The sequence below is a fragment of the Canis lupus genome, chromosome 14 (assembly GCF_003254725.2).
Source record: "Canis lupus dingo isolate Sandy chromosome 14, ASM325472v2, whole genome shotgun sequence".
Lineage (NCBI taxonomy): Eukaryota > Metazoa > Chordata > Mammalia > Carnivora > Canidae > Canis > Canis lupus.
Genome location: NC_064256.1, coordinates 25,598,496 through 25,611,274, shown reverse-complemented (window position 1 = coordinate 25,611,274; position 12,779 = coordinate 25,598,496). Strand labels below are relative to the sequence as shown.

The 12,779-nt window shown below is 36.4% G+C and overlaps 1 long non-coding RNA gene across 1 annotated transcript in view; it reads left to right on the top strand.

Annotated features, from left to right (window-relative positions):
* Positions 1–10,735, top strand: part of LOC112674802 (uncharacterized) — an 87,435-nt gene extending 76,700 nt beyond the window's left edge. The window contains exon 4 of the long non-coding RNA XR_003145576.3: positions 10,671–10,735. This is a non-coding gene — a long non-coding RNA (uncharacterized LOC112674802). The remainder of the gene's footprint in view (positions 1–10,670) is intronic.
* The last annotated feature ends 2,044 nt before the right edge of the window (positions 10,736–12,779 follow it).

Genomic DNA, 12,779 nt, shown 5'->3' with positions numbered 1-12,779 from the left:
CTACTGTACTAGTTCTAGTTTGAATAGGTGCTGGAGAGACAAACATGGATAAAACAGACCAAACTTACCTTCAAGGAACACAGGAAGTGGGGATGATTTTATGATGATGTGAAATCAAATATTCATGTGCTTTTTCATCTTAAGCTAGGACTCTTTTTAGAAAAATGAAAAAAAATACTTTATTTCCTCCTTTGATAAGCAATTCATTGTCAGTCTGTGAGAATAATTGTATTTGAATTTAAACAGGCTTTAGCTTACTTGAGGTTGCTTGTTGCAAAATAATGTAGTCTGGATTTTTCTTTACTTTTTTTTTTTTGAGATTTATTTATTTATTTGAGAGAGAGAGAGAGAGAAAGAGACACCTTATATGTATGTGACCGTGGAGCTCATGCAGGGGTCAGTCTCATGATTCTGAGCTGAAACCTAGAGTCTGATGCCCAACCGGCTGAGCCACCCAGGTGCCCCTCTTTACTTTTAATACAATGTATTTTCTGATATGTCTTAGTATGTTTACAACTGTTTATAATATAACTTGTGTTTTAAAAAAGTCCTGTTAGGAGTATTTCCTGTACTGTTTTTTTAGCCCTCTGCCGATGAGGTTTCTTTTGTTTTGACAGGATGAACAGTTGATTAGTTGAGAACTGTTTCCCCATGGCTCCTGAATTTGTTTTAACAGGGTGGTCACGGAGAAGTTTGTTCACACTCAGGTTCTATGGACATTTCTTATTCATTGACTCCCTAATTTATAATTGACCGTGATGACAATAACTGAAGTTTCCTAATTTGGGAAACTGAGAAGCAGTATTACAATGTGTTGTAAATTGTATATTTTAAGGGATGAGCTGTTACAGTCTTGTAATTCCAGGATCTAATCCACTGATCACCATGTATAAGGTCCATTTCCTCACGGATTAAGGAAGGATTATCACATGGCAAATGGCCAGGAGTCTCTGCCTGCAAGTGAGAATTTCCCAAGGGTTTCCTGTACATCTAGCAATAATTTAGAGTCAGATGGGAACATGCTGAAGAGACCTCTTTCATTATTTTTAATCCAAATATGAAGGGAAAACTGTATATTAATAAAGAAATTAACTATGGAATGGAGAAAGATAGACAAGAGATGTATGCCTAGCTGAAAGTCTCTTAAGGCAGTGATTCTCAAACTTTAGTAGGAATGAGATTTAATTGGGTTCTTAATAAAAGGGAAGATTACTGGATCCCAACCCACAGACAACCTGATACAGTTGAGTTAAAGTCCAATCTGGAAATGTACATTTTTAACAAACATATTAAATGATTCTGCCTGAAAATAATACAATGATCATACTTTGAGGGGGAAAAAAAGCTCTAGACAATGGTTTTAAATATATGTATATATCTAAGTATATATGTTAAAAATATACACACACACACACATATATATATATGCTTTGGACAAATGCCCATAGACTATAAGAGATTGACAGGGAGCCCTTACTCAAGGTATAATTCTGGGGAGTTGGCTTCCAGAGTGTCTGGGTTGGGACCCATAGGATCTGTACTTTTTAGATTCTCCCTAGGTGATTCTGGGCACCTCATGTTTAAAACCACTGTCCTGAGGTTTGTAGTGTTCTCCTTCCATGAGACTAGGCCCCAACAGACCCAAATTCCAAAATTTAGAAAGTCCAGTTACTAAAGAGGAATCTAAGAAGTGCCACCTTTTTTCTATCCAATTTGAAAGGAGCCTGGCTTTTCTTAATTTGTGTGGATAATAAGGAATATGGTTTTGCTTTTGTGAAAAGCTGATTTTTTTTTCCTTCTGAACCTTCCTAAAAGCATTAACGCTCACCATGTAATGAAATATGCTTTTATTTGGAGACAGAAATGAAAGAAAGAAACAAACAATAATTAAATCCCCTAAATAATGTGAGCTTTGTGGTTAAATCTCCATGCAACTCCTTGAAAATTTAATAAGGGAATAAAGGCTGTTTTCCATTTGTGTAATAAAGTAGCACATTTCTCTTCTCTATGAAATTGTCTCTGGCTAAAGAGTGTCTCACATTTTAGGTTGCTGAGTATCTAGCTTGAGAGAATTTTATGTGTCTATTTTTTAACTCAAGTCACTCATGTACAACCATATTATCTTACATCAAAGTAGGATATAAAACCAGGCGACTAGGTGAGGGGAAAAAAGTCAGGGATGAATGTCATATTATACGATCCAATTACACGCAGTCCCTGACTTGCATATGGCTGACTTATGAATGTCCTTGCATTTACAAATGGGTTCCCTAGAGAGGGTCAGCAGAATCCTCTCTTTCTCTCACCCTCTTCCCTTTCTGCTTCATCCATAGGTTGAGCACTTTCAGAGCTGTGGCAAAGAGTGGGCTTCTCACTGCTGCCTTCCATCTTTGTACTTTATAATTTCTTAATACTAAGATTAGAAGTACTAATAAGTAGGAGAAGAAAGCAGAACTTTACAGAAAAAAAGAGTAAAAACTTCATCCTATTTCTCACTGCCTCATTCTCTTCCTCATCCATCACAGTGTTATTCTCTAAATAGTTGGAATAATGGATTCACCTCTGCTAATTGCCTGCTTCTCATGTCTGTGTCTTACCCCAGACCCTGTCTCTTAGACTATGAGCACTATGTTACTTATGATCCAGAATTGATGTACTTCATTGCTGCACAAAACACACTGGGAGAGCAAGGAGGTGTGGTTTTTGCTCCCACTGGGGGAAAACGTGCCCATGCTGGAACTTTTTTTGTTTTTTTACATATATATATAATTTCTCTCTCTCTCTCTCTCTCTCTATCTCTGAGAGAGAGAGAATCTTAAGCAGGTTCCATGCCCAGCGCCCAGCCCGACAACGTGGGGCTCCATCTCAGGACCCTGAGATCATGACCTGAACTGAATCCAAGAGTTGGTCCTTTAACTAACTGAACTTCCCTGAAATATATTTTTCTTTAGAAACAGTGATTTGAATGATAGTTACCACTTGTCCTATTTTGGGTGTTATTAATACATACTTTTATTTTAGTGAGATATTGATAGTTCTATTTTGAGTCTAATGACCATGTATAAGCCATCTCATGAATAAACTGCTTAGAGAATTGGTGTGAAATGAAATGAAATTAGAAATGAACATAAAATTCCTATCACTGTGCTTAACTCATAGTAGGCAATTGATTTTTATTTGTTTTAAAGATATTTCTCTTCCTTATAATTGTTTTCTTTTTTTAAAACTTTTATTTATTTTATGATAATCACAGAGAGAGAGAGAGAGAGAGAGAGGGAGAGGCAGAGACATAGGCAGAGGGAGAAGCAGGCTCCATGCACCAGGAGCCCGACGTGGGATTCGGTCCCAGGTCTCCAGGATCGCGCCCTGAGCCAAAGGCAGGCGCTAAACCGCTGCGCCACCCAGGGATCCCTATAATTGTTTTCTTGAGAAAAAACGTGTACAATTTCCAAATGACTGACTCACAAATAAACTTTTGAAATATGTCAAACATATCTATCTGTTAGGTCTTTTTGTAGCCATAGTACCTGCTGAGTGGATGTAGTCCGCATGGAATAAGGCCTGAACCATCAGTCTTCAGGCAACTATTCCACAGGCTGACCAGGTTTTTTTTTTGTTTTGTTTTGTTTTTCTGTGTGTTTTTAAAAATTTTTGATTTTTAAAAAAGATTTTATTTATTTATTCATGAGAGACACAGAAAGAGGCAGAGACATAGGCAGAAGGAGAAGCAGGCTCCCTAAGGGGAGCCTGATGCAGGACTTGATCCTAGGACCCCAGGGTCATGACCTGAGCCAAAAGCAGACACTCAACCACTGAGCCACCCATGTGCCCCTGACCAGGGGTTATGATGCATTATAGTAAAAAAGGCTTTAATTAAACCAGCTGGGATAGGCAACCAGATTTTTTTTTCCCATAAATTTTGAACTAAGAAACCATCATTAACCAGTGAAGTTTACTGGAGATGAGGGTCATGATAAGGCTGGCCACCATCTTGTGCCCTACCCAAGCTGAGTTAGCTGAGAAAACTGCTGAGAGAGGAGAATGGTGCAGGCATGATCCCAGAGAGAAACACAGGTAGGCGAGCAGGAGGCTGCCTCTGATAGGTTGGATAGCTTCTGTTCAAAACTTTCCAATACCCAGCTCCTATTTGCCTGAGATCCAATTACATTTTGATTCTGTTCTTGGATCAAGAATTCATGGTTTCTTTCTGTTTTGTGTGCCCCTTCCCCTTTAGCCCTATTCTTTGTGACTTTGACTCAAAGCAGCACCTCAAGCAGCACCTGTTCTGTTTTTTGTAGTGCTCTCTGTCTGCCCCTTTTCCAAATTCTCCTGTTGTAACTGTGATACCTGTGGAAAGAGTATAGTTTGTGAATCTATGTTAATTATGTGGTTGACACAATACCAATATTAAGGCTTTAATATTTAATAGAAGAAATCTATATTTTCTTTAAAATTTTTGTTTTAATTGTCCCCATTCACTTAAGAAGTATCATTGTTCAAAGTGCACAGTGATTTTGCAGCTCTAGGCAAACTGTGTTCACTTACCCTTTGCACACCTATTGAATTATTAAACTCTGTTGTAGAAAAAAACCTTTAGGTAGCTTTTGAAATTGGGAAAATCAGGACCAAAGTTGATAAAATGAAGAACACATCTCAAACTTATAATGAGATTGAGTGAACAAAAATATTTATAAGAGCATTCAGCAGTGGACATTAGCTTTTATTTTGTTTTTGTTGAAGCAGAAAATTTAACTTCACTTCAGATCCCTTCCCATTTCCTTCTAGATTTGTTTCATCTTGAATGAACTGCTGGATCTCCAAGCATTACATTGATTTTTTTTTTTTTTAAATTTTATTTATTTATGATAGTCACACAGAGAGAGAGAGAGAGAGAGAGGCAGAGACATAGGCAGAAGGAGAAGCAGGCTCCATGCACCGGGAGCCCGACGTGGGATTCGATCCCGGGTCTCCAGGATCGCGCCCTGGGCCAAAGGCAGGCGCCAAACCGCTGCGCCACCCAGGGATCCCCCATTACATTGATTTTAAGCAATGAGAAGCAATAGCTTCTCCTGGACTTCTAGTTGTATGGTGCTCTGGAATTAGCAAGGAATCTCAGCTCAAGATGACTACTTTCTAGTTGTGTCAGGAAGGGTTGATTTATTTCGTTAAGAGCAAGGGGTCTTTGTTTCTGCATATATGAAATGCCCAGTTCCCTGGATTTGTAAAAGTTACAAAACTAATACATGTTTGTTCTAACTGCAAAAAAAACCCCATGGAGGTTATGACTTATTATTTTTAACCCTTTCCCTTGTCAGTCCTGCCATTCTGATACAATTAACATTTTTATTTGAATCCTCACTAATCTTCCTTTCTGCAATAACAAGTACACACGATATAGCATCTAGAACACATCGTATCACATGTTGAGAATTCAAAATATATTTGTTAAGTGAATAAAATAAGTCATATATACATTATACATATGTGTTTCGTGAAACCCATCTTTTTTTCTTACAAAAACAAGATCATATTGTATATATTATTCTGTGACATGCTTTCATTTATGTGATTTCCTTCTTCTTTTTTATTTTTTAAGAGAGAAAGTGCCAGGAGGGAGTGTAAGAGAATCCCAAAGAGACTTGTGCTGAGTGGAGAGCCTGACACAGGGCCCCATCCCATGACCCTGAGATCATGACCTGAGCTGAAATCAAGATTCAGATGCTTAACTTACTGAGCCACTCAGGTGCCCCTCATCCATGTGATTTGTAATTGGTTCTTTTTTTTCTCACTAAAGGCAATACTGTAATAAACTCCCATGTACATACCTCAGTATGTTGAGGTACTTTCATTTTTTAGAAGATACATATCAAAGTAGGATTGCTAGTCTAAAGGTAGGCACTTTAAAATTTTCAGTAGATATTGTCAGATTACTTTCCAAAAATGCTGTAGTGATGCATACATTCACTATCAACATATGGACTGCCTATTTCTTAAAATGAGAATGTTAATATTTAAGTTATAGGATTGTTAAGAATATACAATTAATCTCTCACTTTTCCTCTCACCATAGACACAGTAGTTGGTATATAATTGTACCCTCTCTTATTCTCCATGCTTTCTTGTAACTGGAAATGTCTCATGAAAACTCTGATAATTTTTTTAACTGCCTTTCTCAGTTGACTGCTATTAGGAAGGTGAAATGTGTAGGAAATAGGATCCAACTTACAATCAAATAGTTTCTGGTCATGTAAGTGACTCTTCAGATTAACCTTAAAAATTAGAGAAGCTTTCTGTTGACCAAAAAGCAAACCTTAAGGCTAGGTGACATACTTCCCAGTTTTCCCAGCACAATCTCTCTTTTGTTCACTGTTGCCTGGTTCTGTTTTGTGCCTCTCTTCACTTTCAAAAGTGCCCCAGTTTGAATCATGAATTTTATGGTTACCTTACCTAAGTTTAAAAATCGTCTATTTAAGCCAGGAGGAAAAGTTGCAGAATAAAGCTTAAAGGTGAAATTTTGGAGGGATGGGGTGGAAACACTTAAAGACTTTACCATAGAAGGACTAAGTCACCCAGAGTACACAGCAAGATCCGAAGAGCCCAAAACATTAAGGAAGAAGAAAATAGAAATAATCAATTAAACTTTTTTTCTTTTGCCTGGATGAGTGAAAAAGAAAAGCTTCCAGTTGAGTATGTCTGAGAGATTATCCTAGTTAATGTTGGGATGAAGATTTATATACTGTGCACATTATTGCTTTGCCTTGGGAACTAGAAATGTGGAGTGTTTATTAAATAGATTTCTGTTTTTGTTGAACAGGTATTTTTCTCTTATGACTTGGTTCCACTATATGATCACATTTCTTTGCATAATTTGTATTTGATATATGTATGAGTCCCCATTTTGAACAGACCATATGGAAAGCTCCACGAGTGCCCTGGGAACCAGAAGTATGTGGTGATTAACCATGGGTTCTGCTATTTGTGCAGCAGATGAGCAGAGCTGTGAAATAAAAGGCATCACACAATTGTTTCGTTGCCCTTATTTTGTCCTCTGTTTGGTGATGCTTTACTAAGGATAAGAAAGTAAAACAAAATAAGAAGTCCCACACAAGCAAGGAAGAGAAATGGCAAAGAATTTTTCAGAGTACAATTGACAAAGGTAGGCTATTTGTTATATGAACTTTGACATCCTGAGGAGTAAACGATTTCGTGACAATGAAACTAAAAATAAGGTTAATGGTTACTCAGGAACCCCATGGAACTTTAAACATGTGTGAGACAATGCAATTGCCAGCAGTTGGCTCTGTAATTAAATTTGGTTTAACATGTATTTGTTTAACAAATATTTTATGTGCATATGTTATTGGAAGCACTTTTGTGGGGCATTAAAAAGAATGCAGCTGCTTATCTTTATAAATATACAGTCTGTTTGTGGAAACCATGCTGACACAAGAGTAAATATCTAGATGAAATGACAAATTAAAATTAAATGCAAAATATTTTACCTATATACCAATTTCAGAATTGGATATTTGAAGTTCACATTTCTTATTAACTTGTAACCAAATTATTTAAAATTCTTTGAATGAAGATGAAATACATTTCCTGGTCTTTGTAAGGCATGCTTTACCATGTTTGTCCAGGGTTATACAAACTTGGCTAGTTTTCTCTATAATAGTGTTTTCTTAAATTTGGGTAAAAAAAATATCAAAATTACCTGGAGGGTTTGTTAGCAGAACAGTCATTCAGGTCCTTTACTTATGAATCTGCCTTTGTATGCTGAGATTCCAGGGTAATGAAAAGGGGACAGATAAGAGTCTGCTGGAAGAAACTTAAGAGCTGAGGGCATTCATTCTGTCCACCTGCTTTCCTACATGAGCAGTCTTTCTCTGAAACTTGCATTAGTTAGAACTTTCCAGTGAGCATATATATTCTCCAACATTCTTTATCCCACATCTTTATCCCACGTCATGTAATAATTTGAGGCACCATCCAGAAAAAATGGGTTTGAGACTGTTAACAATGTTGATGGGAGGCAGGGGATGGGAGGTTGGCTCGAGCTTCCTTTCAATGGCTCCATTTAGCTTTCTATTCTTTCCTTATGAATGTGGGGCAAATGTGAAATTTGTCACTGTGAAGGACTCAGTTATATTCAGGTACTCTGGATTTTGGAACTTGTTCTCAAAGTGAATCAGGCCTAATAAGTGGTGGAAAAACAAAGTTTGTGGTGTTATTGTGGACTGGTGTCCATGAAGCTGTGGTGGACAAAGGGGATCTTAAACATCTGCATGTGGTGTGGAGCTGTGTAATGAATGCCTCATTTCAGGCCACTCAACGCTTTCTGTGTGAATACTATCAAACATATCCTGCCATCCTCCCCCCAATATACAAACTCTCTACTTTTCCATGCAATCTAGACTCTAGAGAACAGCCATTTGATGTTATTTTAATTATGTTTATCCACTATTTGAGGGCTGTTCATTTGTACTTATTATCTCATTTGACTACTCTCATTTGAGTAGACTCTCACAAGTCTACTGAGGAATGCTCTCCCTGGCATCCCACATCCGACGAAGGGCCCCTGTGTTTACTCTCCCAGATTATCCTGTGATTTCCCTCCCTTTCACTGCCATAGTTTGTAAGACTGCAAGACTTTGAGCTTTGCACGAACAGGAACTACTCTGATTCTTTATTCTTCAGTGTATCACCCAAATCTTATATAGTGTCTAGGACAGCACATGTTTAATAAATGTTTATAAAGTAAATAAGTAGAATGAAATCCAGCTGTGTGAAGTAGCTCTCGAAACTGCTGCCTCTTTCATATCCTTGAAGAGCCAAGATACATTCAGCAGCTAGATTTTTTTCACACTCTGCTTATCCAGTTATTCTTGGAGTAATGGGTTTTTTTAAATTATTATTTATTTATTCATGAGACACACACACACAGAAAGAGAGAGGCAGAGACAGGCAGAAGGAGAAGTAGGCTCCATGCAGGGAGCCCAATGTGGGACTCGATCTCGGGTCTCCAGGATCATGCCCTGGGCTGAAGGCAGCGCTAAACTGCTGAGCCACCTGGGCTGCCTAGGAGTAATGGTTTTTAAAAAATAATTCTACATGTAGCTAAATAACAATGGCATATGAAATCATCCTACCTTTACTGAAAATCAAAAGAGCTTTCATTTTCTGGTCCAGATAGAACGAAGGAGAATCTGAAATTTTTTTCGTTGAAATGTTATAAACATTACATACTTTTGGACAGGTGAATCAATGAATGCTATTATAGTTTTAGTGGTTTAATACCTTTCTGTGAAGCATCTAGCATGGGAGCCTATAAACTACAATATACTTACAAGGTAGCTCTAGTTTGGTGAATATTATTCCTGTGTTTTCTTTTTAAGAAAACAAAGTAATTGAGAAAGAAACATCAATGAGAAGGGTAGAGGAAAACATTCTAAAGTAGTGTCAATGATAAAGTGAATGAGATTGAGAGATAAGTGTATAGTTAGGAATTGAGTATGGATTGCTGAATAAAAGCAACTAAGGCGAAGGAAAGGAGGTGAGCAAAGCCAGGAGAAAAGATGGCTGTATGGAAGATCTCATAGGGACAAATAGAAGCTATTTTTTTGACAAATAGGAATCAAGTATTATGTTGTGGAAACAGGCAGTTATTCACTTACTTTCTGCTAAAGGATGAACATACATTTGACTTGGCTTTATAGAAAACCCTTTAAGTGTGATGGCTATATAGAGGAACAACAGTTGTTAACTCTCTATGGGGAAATACATTACAATATAAGTAATACAAGTGCCTATTTAGTCACTATTAAAAGCCCTGATTTAAAATAATTGCCTGATTCAAGGTTGAAATTTAATTTGGTTACATCACAGAATTACCTCAACAACCTCTGAATAAAGGTCACTTATGACATTGAGAAGGTATAAATTGCTAATTAATACTTTATGTTGAAATTGAGTTACTTAAGATTTTGAAGAAATGTTCAATGAAATAGTAAGGGTGCTAAGACTCCAAATTACTCTGATTTCTGAAGGCAATAAAACTCAAAGAAGGAAATTTCAGCCACTAATTTTAAAAATCTGTTTCAGGGAGAGTGGTATTAATTATATCAAAATTTCTATTACTTTAGAGGTGCATTTTTTTTTTTTGATTATATACTAAGAACTGAGAACCTGGTGCTGTCATGCTTGGCTTTCTCTTCAGGAGTTTTGAGTAAATTAAAGAAATGGTGAGATTAGAATTCTAAGAGTTTAAGATTCCTTTGGTGGTAGAGTGATAGAGATCTAATGATGATTTGAGTTTGTAGCAAGGGCATGATGCTTGGCTATTGGCTGGCAAGAAAAAGTGGTGGATTCCAGAAGCAGAGCTCTTTGGTCTTGAATCTTAGAACCACATTTTATAGGTATCAGATCCAAAGGAATCCAAGCAGACAGAAAAGGGTGCTGCAAAGAAGGGAAGAAAATGGAACACTTTTTGATACTTACTCTGTGGCAAGCTCCATATATTATCTATTTAATATGTGCAACAAACCTGAAAGCAAGTGAGGAGACTATGCCTATGAATCAGAAACTAATGTGCAAATTTGCTTGAGTTCAAGTGTTACAGTCCACATGTGCATGTCAGTGCTGTGTAACGTGGAGTTTATGCTGTTTTCTAGCATATTACTCTGCCTTCCTTGGAGAAGACTAGATACCTGAGATATGATGGAGAAAATTATGAGAGGTAATTTGAATATGACTAATCTATAGTTGGAAGCTACTAACATTAGTGGAAATTATTTTCTGACATTGATTTATTATTATTAATTTTTCATCCATTCAACAAATCTATATTTATTGAATGTTTACTATGTACTGGACACAGTGCAAAGCTCTGTGGTGAACAGCTATGTCCCCTAATTAAACCAGTGCCATTGCCTAGAGTGGAAACCTGAGTAGGAATAGAATTTCTTGTATTGAGAAAAAGCATAAGAAAGTAGATGATAACTGTTAAACCAAAGGAATAGTAATTTTAGATAATTAAAATTATTAGATAAGAACTTAAGAATTCTATAGATCGTAATCTCTGATTTGTTTATTTTAATTTAAACAGGCTGAGATTTAATTACTAAATGATATTGAAGCCAGATTTTAATTTCCTTCATTAGGCAAGTGTATGAGTTTCATAAAGAGTCTCTGAAGTGTGCGTAGTAGAAAGGTAACCATCAGAGACTTTTAGACTGGAGAAAAGGGTATCATCAGTCAATAAGTATTCACTGATATTCTAGTTCATAAAAATATTCAAATTTAAAGGCAATGAAAGATGATTATAACTCTCCCCATTTATTCACTTGCAAAATTCTATGCATTCTTTGCTAATTCTTTTAGTTCACTTTCACTACCTTGTATACCATATTTAGTCCCCCAAAGACAGTGAAGAGTTCCTAAGGAGCTGGCCTAGAGGCTTATCTTCTTGGCTCTCCTTTTACCCTTTCAGCTTCTAAGAAGTTCTTTGAAGCACAGTTTGAAAACCATCTATCTAGCTAAACAGTGAAACAGTTAGGAGTTACACCAGGGTTGGCAAGGAAGAAATAATCATAGGTAACAAATCAAGCAAATAAATATTTGCCAAATATTTAGTACTTGCTTTGACAATTGTGCTGGTTAAAGATGCTTGCCATTTAGTTACGGAGACGAGCCATAAACCTATCGAAAATGGATGAAGAATAAGATCATTTTCAAAGATTAATTAAAAAAAACCCAAACAACTTGACATAGACAAGTTTAGGAGATGCTAGAGAACCCAAGGAAAGAAAGCTTCACGGTGTAAAGATCCTGATTATGATTTTGAAGGATGGATCAGCTTTAAGGAGATGAGGAAGAGCAGAGACTAAAGTCAGGAAGCTAACTTTTGTCCTAATGACCTATTGACTTTTGTGCTGCACTTGGAACAGCAAGGATATGGCCTACAGTATAACACATGACATAGCTTAAAAGCTTGTTCAGTTGTAGTCTTGGCATGTTTAAGCCAGAAACTCTTTGTTAAATGACTCTTTCAAATGTTTAAACTTCCAGTCAGGTAACATGACAGCATCAGTTGTAAAGAACCAGGTTTTACTTAATGTCATTATCTAGAATGGGAAATAAATGTTCCATAGGACATATTTTAATTTCCTCCCAATAATTTATAATTTGAGCTTTCATTCAAAAACTTTCTTCATAGGTCTTAAGCCCATCTGTAAGAATCTAAATAAAAGGAGAAAAAAGGCAGAGAAACTACATAAATGTAAATAGTTTAGAAATTTTGCCGACTGCTCTGTTGCCTACGTTGAGGTAATGATTCTATGGTGCCAATAGCACTGCCAATTGTATGGAAATAGTTTCTAATTGCAACTCAATGGGTTTTTAAAAATATGTATATTTTAGGGGAAACTTGAGAGAAATAACTTTTTGTTGTTGTTGTAACTATTTGTGTAGGTTTCTGAATTCTTAAAACTAAAAATTAAATTAGTGACACTCAGAGTTTAACTTTAGAAATATTGTAAAGTTACTTTTATAATTTTATTCTGAGTCATTTTGGGGAAATGTGACAATTTCCCCTAGACCCATCACTATTAATGCTCAGTAGAGACTCCAGGATGTTTTCCAATGTGGAGGGAAAGATGATTCTGTCATCTGTTGCTTAAAGAACAACTGTAAGATTATTCTGCAATCTATTTATAAATAGATATAAATGTAAAATATTTTAAAAGTCACAATTTTTCAGATATGAAGATTGATGTCCATTT